The sequence below is a fragment of the Ambystoma mexicanum genome, chromosome 12 (assembly GCF_040938575.1).
Source record: "Ambystoma mexicanum isolate Mex_15411 chromosome 12, UKY_AmexF1_1, whole genome shotgun sequence".
Lineage (NCBI taxonomy): Eukaryota > Metazoa > Chordata > Amphibia > Caudata > Ambystomatidae > Ambystoma > Ambystoma mexicanum.
Window position 1 is genome coordinate 729,478,282 of NC_090936.1, and position 11,783 is coordinate 729,490,064.

Below are 11,783 nucleotides of genomic sequence, written 5' to 3' on the forward strand. Positions count from 1 at the left end.
GTGCCAGGCGGCATCCCCGCTGCAAAGAGAGCGGCGATCGAAGCAATGCCCTGGGTGACATTGCCATGGGAGGTGGTGGATGCGGATTTTGGATCCACCACACTGGGCACCCATATCCTAGTGGTGGTGGAGGAATACTCCCGCTATCCGGAGGTCAAGTTCATAGACTCGGTGGCTTTCGAGCACGTGGTGGTGGCCATCGAGAAAGTTTTGCCTCCCATGGTTTCCCTCACACCCTGTGCTCGGACAACGGGGCGCCGTTTAAGAGTGAGCGCTTCTCAGAACTGATGGAGGGGTACGGGGTTCAACATCGAAAGATCACCCCAATCTGGCCGCGGCCCAATGGTGAGGCCGAGAGGCTAATGAGAAATCTTAATAAGACTTTCCGGATAGCGCAAGGCCAGGGGCAATGCCTGCAGAGGGCTCTCTACCAGTTCCTACAAGTATATCGCACTACCCCCCACGCTTCCACGGGAGTCGTCCCAGCCGAGGCCCTGTTCAAAATGTGCCCCAGAGGTCTGCTGCCAGAGGTGGGGGATAAGGAGCCCGGAGTGATCGATGATCAGCAGGTGGAGCTGGATCGCCAGCTGCGGACGGAACAGGAGAATGCAAGAAGAGGACTCCGCCCACAACGACTGGAACCGGGAGATGAGGTGCTTATAAGGAACAGACACCCCCATGGGAAGCTTTCTCTCCCCTACAAACCTGAACCACTTGATGTGGTGGCCGTCAAGGGGTCCATGGTGACGGCCTTGGACGGAAGGTTGGCCGTCACCCGGAACGTGAGCTTCTTTAAGAAGCTAGGGGAGCCCAGAACTGAACCTCCCCACGAACTTGACAGGAGAGAAGTACCGGACGAGGGTAGAGGCAATCTCCCCCTGCCCCCATCCCCAGCCCGGGGAGTGCCGCCGGATGGACTGCCCATGCCGGAGGTAAGCGGGAGGTACCCCCAGAGGGCTGGGCGAGGGAAACCTGCTTACCTCGATGACTACGTGCTGGGACATGTTTCATAATTCGCCCGTGGGCCACATGTGAAAGCTACGGGGATCCAGGGTGTTTGTGAATAAAGGGGTGTTGTGGGGAGTTTTTTGGAATTGCACTGTTTGTTGTTATTGTTGTTTGAGACTGGTAATACACTGTTGTTTGTCCTCATGGAAAAGGAGGAGTGTGCTGCTGCCCCCTTAAGGGATGTGCACACGGCGGCATGATGTTGCACGCCGCCACATGCATTATAAATAAAGGGGGCATTCCCGACCGCGGCAGTGCGACCGGGGAGAACGAGCTGAACAGACGTGTGTGCCTGAGTCTGTGTGGTTGGGGGCTCACGGGAACTGCCTAATGGGTCACGGAGAGACCCCCAACTCTTTCCATCTCATATTATAAAAAAGCAGACATCTCATTGTCTGAATTAAGGCCCCGCTCTACCATTCTAAATTTACAAATCAATTTGGCTTCTTCCTGCCTTAGCTTTTGTTCCTGATTTCCTCCCCTAGGTCCCAGTGTCACTTTTTTTAGACCTGTAAACCTGGTGGTTTTCTTGTCACACCACTGGTTGATTTTCTGCCAATGTCCTGGCTCCTGATAGATGACATATGTTCACGTATCCTAACTCTAAGTTCCCTGATGGTACTGCCTATATACACTTGATCACATTGAGTTTTAATGGCATAAATCACAAATTTAGGTCAGCAGTTAATATGATCAACAATGTTTTGCTTAATTCAATTAGAGTCCTTGAAGATTTATGTATTGTCTAGTGCATATTTGCACATGGATCAAGTGCCACATTTCCTGAACCCCGTAGGTAATTGTGGCATCCATGTTGAAGTGGTTGTTATTTTAACTTCTTGGAGAAAGGATGGACTTAGATTTGTCTCAAGTGTTCTGGCCCGTCTAAAAATAAAAGACGGGAAATCTTCAATGTGGTCTTTTATGTGGGGGTCCAATTTTAGAAGATGCCAATTTCTTTTCAAAGGTTTCGTAGTACAGAGTTTTCTGCACAATAAGTTGTTAGAAATTGCACCTTATCCGGATTTTGTCCAGTCTTATTCCTTTGGATGAGGGTATGTTCTCTGGTCAGTCTTTTTGCTTTTTTTTATGCTGTTGTTATGTCTTTTCTACTGTACCCTCTAGCTTTAAATCGGGTTGATAACAGGACATACTCTTTGTCAAAAATGTTTGTACAATTTCTCTGTGTCCTAATATATTCACCTTTAGGGATGTTCCTAATAACAGGATTGTAATGGCAACTTGTGGCATTTACTTCCGTTTCTTTCCTTAATGTCCTAGTCATCAATTGATTGTCGGTTATGTAGATAGAAATCTATGTTTGAATTTAAAGATTCGCCCTGATTTGAGAAAGGCGGTGTTTCCTGCCGAAACGCATGTTATCACAAGGGGCCACTTCATGAAAATATAAAGCACCACCAAATAGCAATTGGAGTGGTTTTCACATGAACTATTGTGTGTAATGTCATTTTCTTTGTGCATGAACCTAATATGAAGCAACATCACCTTATCTGTGTTTCACCCTGTTTGCAAAATTTCAACTCTAGCTTTGCCAGTGGCTCTACTGTATTTCACCCTGTTTGCTCATTTTGATTTTGGCTATGCCCAGGGGTTGCATTGCGCTACTCTGTCCTGCTGTTCCTGCTTCTGTTTGCACCCCCCTGTCCTCTCTCCCTGTGCTCCCATCCCGCTTCCACTCTTCTCCCACTCCCTACCCACCCCCCTCTCTCGCCTCTTCCCCCTCCTCCACATCACCTATGGCGCTCTCTGTTTCTTCTATCTTCTCCAACTGTTTCTCCGTTGACTATCCTACCCTTCTCACTAAGGGGGTCATTCCGAGGTTGGAGGTAGCCATGGTGTTATTAGCATACCGGGTCCGGGTTCCCTGAATGAGGAAATACCGGGCCATTCCAACCTTTGAGGACCCAGTATTTCCCCATTCAGGGAACCCATCCCCATTAGAGCCCCCATAGGGTTCAATGGGAATGGGGAGGGAGCTAACAACGAGCCTGTTAATAATGGGCCCGTTGTTAGCTCCCTGGTCTGCTAGCGAGACCCTGGTTTTACCAGGTGCCCTTTTTTGCAGGTTCCGCGAGCAGACTCATAATAGGGCGGTAAGGGGTTAGCGACACCGGCACCATTACTGGCGCTGTTAACCCCTTATCTCCCAGCTTGGGATGAGGCCCTAAGTCTGGTAGGATGAAGTTCAAAAAGAATATCCTGGTCTCTAACACTGGTCTCCCTATTGCTGACACCTACATCAGAGTTTCCTCCAGACAGACCCTAACCAACATTCTCTTTGTCGTTCCTTCGCGAGCCCTATGGACTCCTCATATGGCCTCTGTGCTCTCTCCTTTCTCTTCTTCTCTTATTAATGATGGCACCTTGTGGGAGGCCCTCCTGTCCCTCTTCAACTCCTCTAAGGTCATCATTAATGTCTACCTGAATGGAACTGTCTTGGTCCAAGATCATCAGGCCAACCTTCTCCTCTTTGATAGACACTTCCTGTGCCTCATTAACTTCCTTCCTTCTCCTGCGGTGCTTTCTCTCTCATCCCGGGTTTCCTTGCTCCCCACCTCTGCCTCCTCCTTGGCAACTGTGCCCTCCTTCCTCTTCTGCCCCCCTTGGGCCCCTTCTACACCTCCGCAGGGCATACCTCTAATTTGTACCCCTCCCCGGAAGTCTTTCAAGGTTGGCAACCTTCTTCACATTTCCACTCTCAACTCCCGCTCGGCCATCAAACACTCCGCTCACATCTGCCGCCTCCTGGAAGAACTCAACCTCAATGTCCTCGGTCTCACCAAGGCATGGTTCTCAAGCAGCTCTGTCACAAGCTTTGACACTCTCCTCGCTGACAGCTACACAATCCTCTCTACGCCCAGGTCCAACCGTCCCGGAGTGGATTCCTGCATCTGTCATTCCTATGCAAGCCTACTCCTCCTTCGAATGTCTTGTCTGCAGAATTTCTCTCTCTCACTATTGCTACTATCTATCAGCCACCTGGTCAGGCTGCCTCTTTCCTCTCTGAGTGGGCTGACCTCACCTCCTTCCTCCTTGCCTTGACAACTCAGCTCCTCCAACTTGTAGACCTCACATTCACTTTGATGCTTCCTGTCCCTCCTTTTGACTCCTTCGTTACCTCTGCGACTCTCTCTCTCTCTCTTTCTATTCTTCCCTCTGGCCTGACGCACACTGCAGGGCACACCCTGGATGTTCTTATCTCCTCAGACCCCCCCCTCTAACCCTCTCACCATTCCTCTCTCCTGGAGCGATCACTTTCTCCTTTCCTCCAATCTCTCCCTCTCTACCCCTCAGGCCCAGCCAATTCCAGCACTGCCACCTTCCTTCTCGGTCATCCGGCCAATGAAGCGTGTCTCAGTTGAGATTTTTGCCTCCACTTCCTCTCCCCCTCCTCCACCTCTGGCTGATTCACATCCTGACACAGCCCTTTCCAAGCTCCACTCTTTTATCTCCGATACTTTTGATGTTCTTGCCCCTGTCATGAGGATATGCTTGAATCCCAAAGCCAACTGTAACTCCTGGTACAACTCGAACCTCATCACCCGTAAACACAAGTGTTGTGCATCCTCTGACAAACTGGCCTCCTCCAAAGGCAATACGGCCTCTGTCCGCACTAAGAAGAGAGCCCACATCCAATCCCGCGTCTCTGCGGCATTTAACAACTCGGCCAAACTCTTTAAAATCTGCAAGCAGCTGGCTAATCCTGCTGCAATCTCTACTTCTCCTGTCCCCTCCCAGGCCCTCTGCACAGCCCTGGCTTCTCACTTGATCTCTAAAACCCAGGACATGCAGTCCACCATCTTGTCCTCTCCTCCTCTTCCCGCTTCTCTCTCTGCTACTTCTGGCCCCCCTGCAGCCGCCTCTCTTCCCTCTTTCTCTTCCTTTCCTCTGTTCTCCCTTACAAGAGTTCTAAACAAGTCTGATCTATGAAAGTTTCGTCACAACAGGTTCTTCCCTGTTCTTCCAAAACCATCAAGGACCATATTGACAACCTCGCTCCTGCCCTGGCTGAATTCTGCAATCACCCCTTTGCCACTGGAGCCTTCCCGTCCACCTGATGCACTCTCTTGTGCATCTTCTTCTCAAGAAGCCCTCAGCCGACCCCTCCTGTCCAGCTACCTATCACCCGATCTCCATCACACTTTTCCTGGGAAAACTCCTGGAAAAGCTGGCCATCTCCCAGCTTAACCTCCATACTAATTCTGTTGGTTGTCTCCATGACCATTAGTCTGGCTTCAGAGTAGCCAGAAGCACAGAAACTGCTCTCCAGAACATCCGTTATGACCTGCTCTCTAACCATCATTCCAATCTCCCCTCGGTCCTCATCTTGCTTGATCTCTCTTCTGCCTTTGACACGGTCAACCATGACATCCTGATAAATCACCTGTGTGATAACCTGGGTATCACCGAACAGGCCGTGGCCTGGCTGACTTCTTTCCTCTCCAACCGACCCTCCCAGGTCCAACTTGGGTACTTCCTTTCCTCTATCTCACCCTCTACCTGTGATGTTTCCCATGGGTCTAACCTCTATCCCTGGCTTTTCAACCAATAACTGGCAACTCTCGCCCAACGCATTGCTGCTCTCTGGTCCAACTTTCAGTGCTATACGGATGACACTCAGTTCATTTTCATGCTCCCCTCTGTCACCTTCTCTCCCTCTCTGATCTCAGACTCCCTGTCTGCAATCCAGGAGTGGGGTGCCGCCAAGGACCTCTGCCTTAATGCCAGTAAGACGGAGATCCTCCTCATCAGCACACCTGCACCTTTCTTTCCTCTCAATCTCTGGCCGGCCTCCCTTGGCCCTCTTCCTGCTCCCACCTGTGAGGTTAAGAACCTCAGGGTCATATTTGACTCTATACTTTCCTTTTCTCCTCACATCTCTGATGTCTCTAAGAAGCAAAACTATCAACTGCACCTCCTCAGATGTATTCATCCTTTCCTCACCCTCCTCCAAAAGCTCACTGTCTCTAGAGCTCTGGTTCTCTCTAGGCTGGACTATTGCAACAGCCTCTTTCTAAATCTGCCTGCTTCCACTCTCCGCCCTCTGCAACTCATCCAGAACAGGACTGCAAGACTTGTCCTTGGCCTCAAACCCAGGGATTGTATCACTCCAGCCCTGAAATCTCTTCATTGACTCCCAGTGGTTGCAAGGATTAAGTTAAAGACCCACTGCATTGTCCACAAGGCCTTCTGGGGCCTGGGCCCACAATACCTCCCTGCCTCTCTGAAACATGAGGAGAACCACATCAAGACCTTGCTCTTTGCTTCTGCCTTCTCAATTCCTCTCCCCTGCTGATCTGTGTCTGTTAATGCACTGGGCACCTGGTTACCCTCTGAATTTAGTCCTAGGACCCTGCCCACCCAGCTGCATACCTTCACTGCCTCTGGGCAACCCTTGCACTTGGGTCAGTGTCTGCAACCCTACAGTCCCCCTACCTGCACTTATAAGACCCCCTTTGTCTGCGCTTAACTCTTGCACTCGCCACCTGGTGGCCGCACTACTTGTTGTTTTGATCCTGTGTTCAGCACTTTCCACTCCCCCCTGCCCCTTGCACTTTCCCTGTCCCTCCTCCCTGCACTTGTGCGATCTCAATGTCACTGGGCCTAGTAAGATTGTTGTCTTGTCCTCCCTTCTTCCCTTCTTTCCCTCCTTTGCCTCATCGCACCTTGAAACACTTGTGTATGGGTGCACTATAAATAAAATATCATGTCATATCATATCATAAAGAAGAAAAAAGAAGAAGCAACAAGTGAAGACGGAGAGAAGGAAAAAGAGGAAAAGATCAGGGAGAGAAATCAAACAACCCCCCTGGGTGGCCACAGCCTCCAGTGGCCCCACCGGGGCCTTCATTCATTATTGGCAATCGGTTGTGATGCAGCAAGTGAACCGTGGGGCAAGGCAGTGTGCCCAGAATAGCCCAGACACCCACAGCGCCATAGCCCTAATGGCCTATGCAGGTGCTACACTGGTAGGACATTGACATCAATTGGGCCAGGCAGTGTACATAGAGCTGCCCATTCCAAGCTACGTGTGTGGGGGGGGCGGCCTGAACCAGGCAACCTAGCCTGCAGTGGGGCCAGTTGGGCAGTCCCAATGCAGAAAGACCTCTCTGGCCACATCTGTCAGGTGGCCTGAGTGATGGAGGAAGTCTGCCCTGCCTTCAGTGTCCGAGGTGGTGAAGAAAGCCCTGGGCCACCAGAGTGGGCAGGTGAAGGAAAGAACTGGGCTGCCAGAGGCACCCTGGTAAACAGAGATGTCCTGGGCCACTTCATCATCGCAGGTAGGGTGAAGATTATGCAGCCCATCCCCCTGTGTTTCTCTGACATGAAGCAGAGGGGCAAGGCTACAAGGAACATCTTGGCACTGAGGGCATGGCTTTGATAGCAACAGCATTTGGGAATGCTTCCTGGATTGAAGATGGTGCCACAGGGCACCGTGGTGATGTGGCAGAGGCAGCCCAGGGGATGACAAAGTGCTGTAGGTGTGGCAGTGAGTGTGTGTGGCCCGCAGGTAATAGAGGCCACCTTCATGATATGGAGAATGGCGGCAGGTTGTGGTGGTGATGTGAAGGCTCCAATGAAGATACCTGCTATGACTGGGCTACGGCAGTGATGTCGGGGGTGAGCCCCCACTCTGGCAGTGTGCCGCCCAAGCAGATTTTGTGTGCGCTGTCAGTTCTGTGAGTTTGGATGGGGCCACCAATAAGAAAGAAGCTGTGAGGGCAGAACCCAACACCAGAGTTCAGGCCCGTCACACAGCCACCATAAAGATAGCCCTATAATGTATTATGAAAGGTGTGTCTTACCACAGCAGTCACCCATTGTGAATGAATGCACTACATGTGGCACCCTCCACAATAGGCAATCCGGTTTCTGATCATACACAGAACAGAGACGGCTCTTGTTGATCTTCAGTCACATGTGTTAAAAATAATGGATGAGGGGAAAATCAGGATTTTGACCTTACTCGACCTGTCGGCGGCATTTGATTAACATGATCTTGACATTCTGCTATAATCCCTAGTCCGTTTGGGAAACTGCTCTAAAGAGGCTGCTGCATGATTCCACTCCTTCCTATACAAATGAGTGTCCAGAATCCAGTGGGGATCTGCTTTCTACCCAACAGCCTCTATCCAGTGTGGTGTACCCCAGGGAGCTTGTCTATCTCCTGCTCTGTTCAATCTGCTTATGATACCACTTTGTTAGCTTCTTGAGGACTCTGGCATATTCTTTACAAACTAAGCCGATGACACACAGCTCATTCTTAAAATCAGCTGTGATTGCACCCAAGACTCTGCCAAACTTATTGTAACCTACAACCTAATTGAGTTCTGGATCATTAGAAATTGGCTATGTCTCAATAGTAGCAAAATGGATACTCATATTTGGTTCACAGAAGGCCCCCTCAAAACTGAGTCCAGAAAATAAAAGTTTTTAAAAATAGCACTATTCCAGTACAATGCAAAGTAAAAACTCTGGGCATTTGTTATGTAATACCCTGGGTACACTACAACAACCATGACCTCCTGGCAATAGAAACCCAACCTTTGGCAGAAGTCTGTACTACACAGGTTGTAGCATGATGAGCAGCCAGGCTTATCTCAAGAGGGGTCAATGTGAGCAGTATGGGAGTTACATAGAGATTCACAGTGACAAGTATTCAAATAAACTGTTACACACAAGGTTTCTAGATTAAACAATTATTAATTTATTTAACAGTTAGTTTGAGTAAGTCTTCTTCAAAAGGTGCAATATAATAGTAACAAACAACTACACTCCAAAATACACACTCTTAGTTTCTCTAAATCAGCAAATACCCATTTGGGATAGCACACAGACAAGTCCTACCCCTGAGGTGAATTAAATAGCTAGGACACTGTGGACATTAATATATCATTGTTGCATTTAGAGCAATACTTGAGTATGTCAAAGAAAAAGGTTATTAGAATAAAACAAGAGATCTCACAAATATTCTGAAACATTTGAGTACGTTTGTTAACCACCAATGCAAAGTAAGTTAACCTCTTCCTGGAAGGAAGACCAAACACAAAATCAGAGGGAAGAAGAGTCATTCAGGAGTCAGGCCAGGCCAAAGTCAATTGGACAACAGTCTAGGTGAGCTGAAACAATTCTTGCAGGTAGGTAAAAGTCTTGCACAATGTTTTAGAAGACTTTGTAGAAAAGAAGAAATCAAAGTAGGACCACAAGCTAATTAGGCTTATGAGGTAAAGAAGCTGATAGAAATTTTACAGAAGCAACCAAGACAAGTCTCCACTGAGAACAAGTGAGGCTACACAACAAGAATTAAGTTCTCTTAGACTGTACAGTACCATTGGTTAGAAGAAATGGTTCCAGCTTGCTTCTGTTCCTGTGGAGCTCTGCAGATCCTGTGTTCCTGGGCCTCAGTCGTGGGGACAAGATGGAGGTTCGTCTGTAAGACTCCTGCACTTCAACGGGATGGTCGGCGACAGAAAAGGACCAACTTCTATTCAGTGGCACTTCACGGTTTCATCTACTCGCGTCTCAGCAAATAGCACCACTGCAGACTCTTGGCTGTTGAGATCTGAGGTCCAGCACTCTGTTGAGGTGGCTCAGAATTGGTCAGTCCTGCTTCCTGGGCATCCAGAGGAATTTCCTGGAGCTCTTGGCCAACTTTAAAGTAAAGCACACGATCTGGTGTTCCTCTTCCTGGCTCTTCGGTTTCAAAAACATTAAAGTCCTCACAATCCAGGTGCTGTGGGTCTCTAAGGTAGAGAGGAATTAGCACATTTCTGAGAATTCTCCCTAACACTTGTCCCCCCAAACTAAGGGTCAGGAGGATTTAATTCACCCCTCGATGAATATCCTTACTGTCGGAATTGAAAGAATATTATGCCTCCAATCGCACCAATTGTATGTATAATGGCCTACTCCAAGTTGTCTAAACATCATATGCGAACAAACTCCACGGCAAGGTCTTGACCTTAGAGAAAGTAATGTAAGTCGCCATCTTGGATTAAGCCGCCATTTTAGGTTCTCTTGTTATATGGAAGTCACCCTGAACATCAAAATGGAGGCCGAATGACATTCTGAGTAAGATTCTGGCCGTTGTGACCTCCGTACACATGAATAATTAATATGCCTGCAGGCCACTTGTCGGGGTCGCAAACTGAGACCTTGTCCTACCGTTGACCTATATGTAAATGTACAACTATATCAGTGAAACCAATCAAAATGCATATATTAAAGGATTGACCTGGAAGGAACCCATAGGCCCGGCTCACAGAATGGTTAACCCGCGAGAGGGTTGGCCAAGGGCTGGATAAACTGTATAAAAGACCCAGGTATTTCAATGTGCGCTCTCTCTCACTAACGCGTCGAACCCTCGTTGAAGTTCGTTATGTTGCTCTGAGAGCCGAATAGCTATCCGTTTGTCAATTGACTTTGGTAACTGTTGTAGCTTTTAAATAAAGCACTTGTATGTTCTTTGTAACCTGTGTTGGTGTGTTTCCTTGTGGGCTTCCCGGCCTCATATTATTTTTCTGTTTCCACAGTTGGCGCCCGAACAGGGACCCTCAAGATTGATGCCGGATCATTGAAGGTTGACGCAGACTATCGAACCGGGATCGGACGGTGTGATACTGCGGGCCCGACCGAACGAAACGCGATACCTCGGCAGCGCTGCACGATCCGATCCTTGGACGATAGTCGTGTGGTCTGACACGGCATCTTGACGAGAGTCCATTTTTGAGGCGGGCAGATTTGTCGAAACCACCAAACACAAGGTAAAATTCGTTAGGTAAGTTCTTTGGTAAACCGTACGGTCCTCCTTAGGTTTGGTCAGGTGCAGTCGTGACCCGACTCTTGATTTAACCCTGACAATTTGGATTTGGCGTATTGTATCTGCAGACACAATTATTGACCAGGTAACACCAATTTTTTGTGAAATGCCTGGGAAATTGTCTAGCTGCTTTAGGGCTTTGTTCCGCAGCGATCGACAATCTTTGGAATATAGCCGCCCGGCACCACAGGAGGGGTTGCCGGCATGTACTATGTACTGTAAGTATGGCATTGGAAGTATAGTATTTAATGATATTTGGCACAGACAAACCAGACATGCCTCCGAATTTCAGTGGCCAATCAATGGTAGTTTCGAGATCCCCGGTATTGAATACCTAGAATCGGTCTTGCTAAAAAAGAAGGCCAGACCTGCAGCATTTGATGTTTTGCAGAATTGGAAAAAACAAGCGTTGCAGCAGCTTAAAAGTCGGGATAAACATGCACGCCGTCATAAAACAAATGCCGAAAAGGCGTTGTTATATGATAAAGAAAAACATTCAGAGTCAGTCAAAAATATGGATAGGGCTTTCTCACTTGGTATCCAGAAAATCTATCCCTCTAAAGATTTCCATGTTTCTGAAGAATTTATTGAAAAATTGTTAAACGAACGCAGGCCTGGTGCCTCTGCACCACCTCCGTATGATCCTCTCCCTGGTGCTCTGCCTATCCCTGCTGTTATTCCTGCTGTCATTCCTGTTCCCCCTGTACAATTTACTGTTCCTATTCCTCCAGTTGTTGTTCCTCCACCTATCCTACCACCCCTTCCTCTTGCGCCGATAGTTGCACCCTTATTGAATTTGCCCACACCTCCGCTCCCGAGTGGTTCTGTATTGACTGAAGTTGATCAGGGTGCGGGGTCAAAGATTGTCACTCGAAATACTGTTTCTGCAGACAAGAAACGGGAATTATTTGCATGGGCTAAGCACTGTATGGAG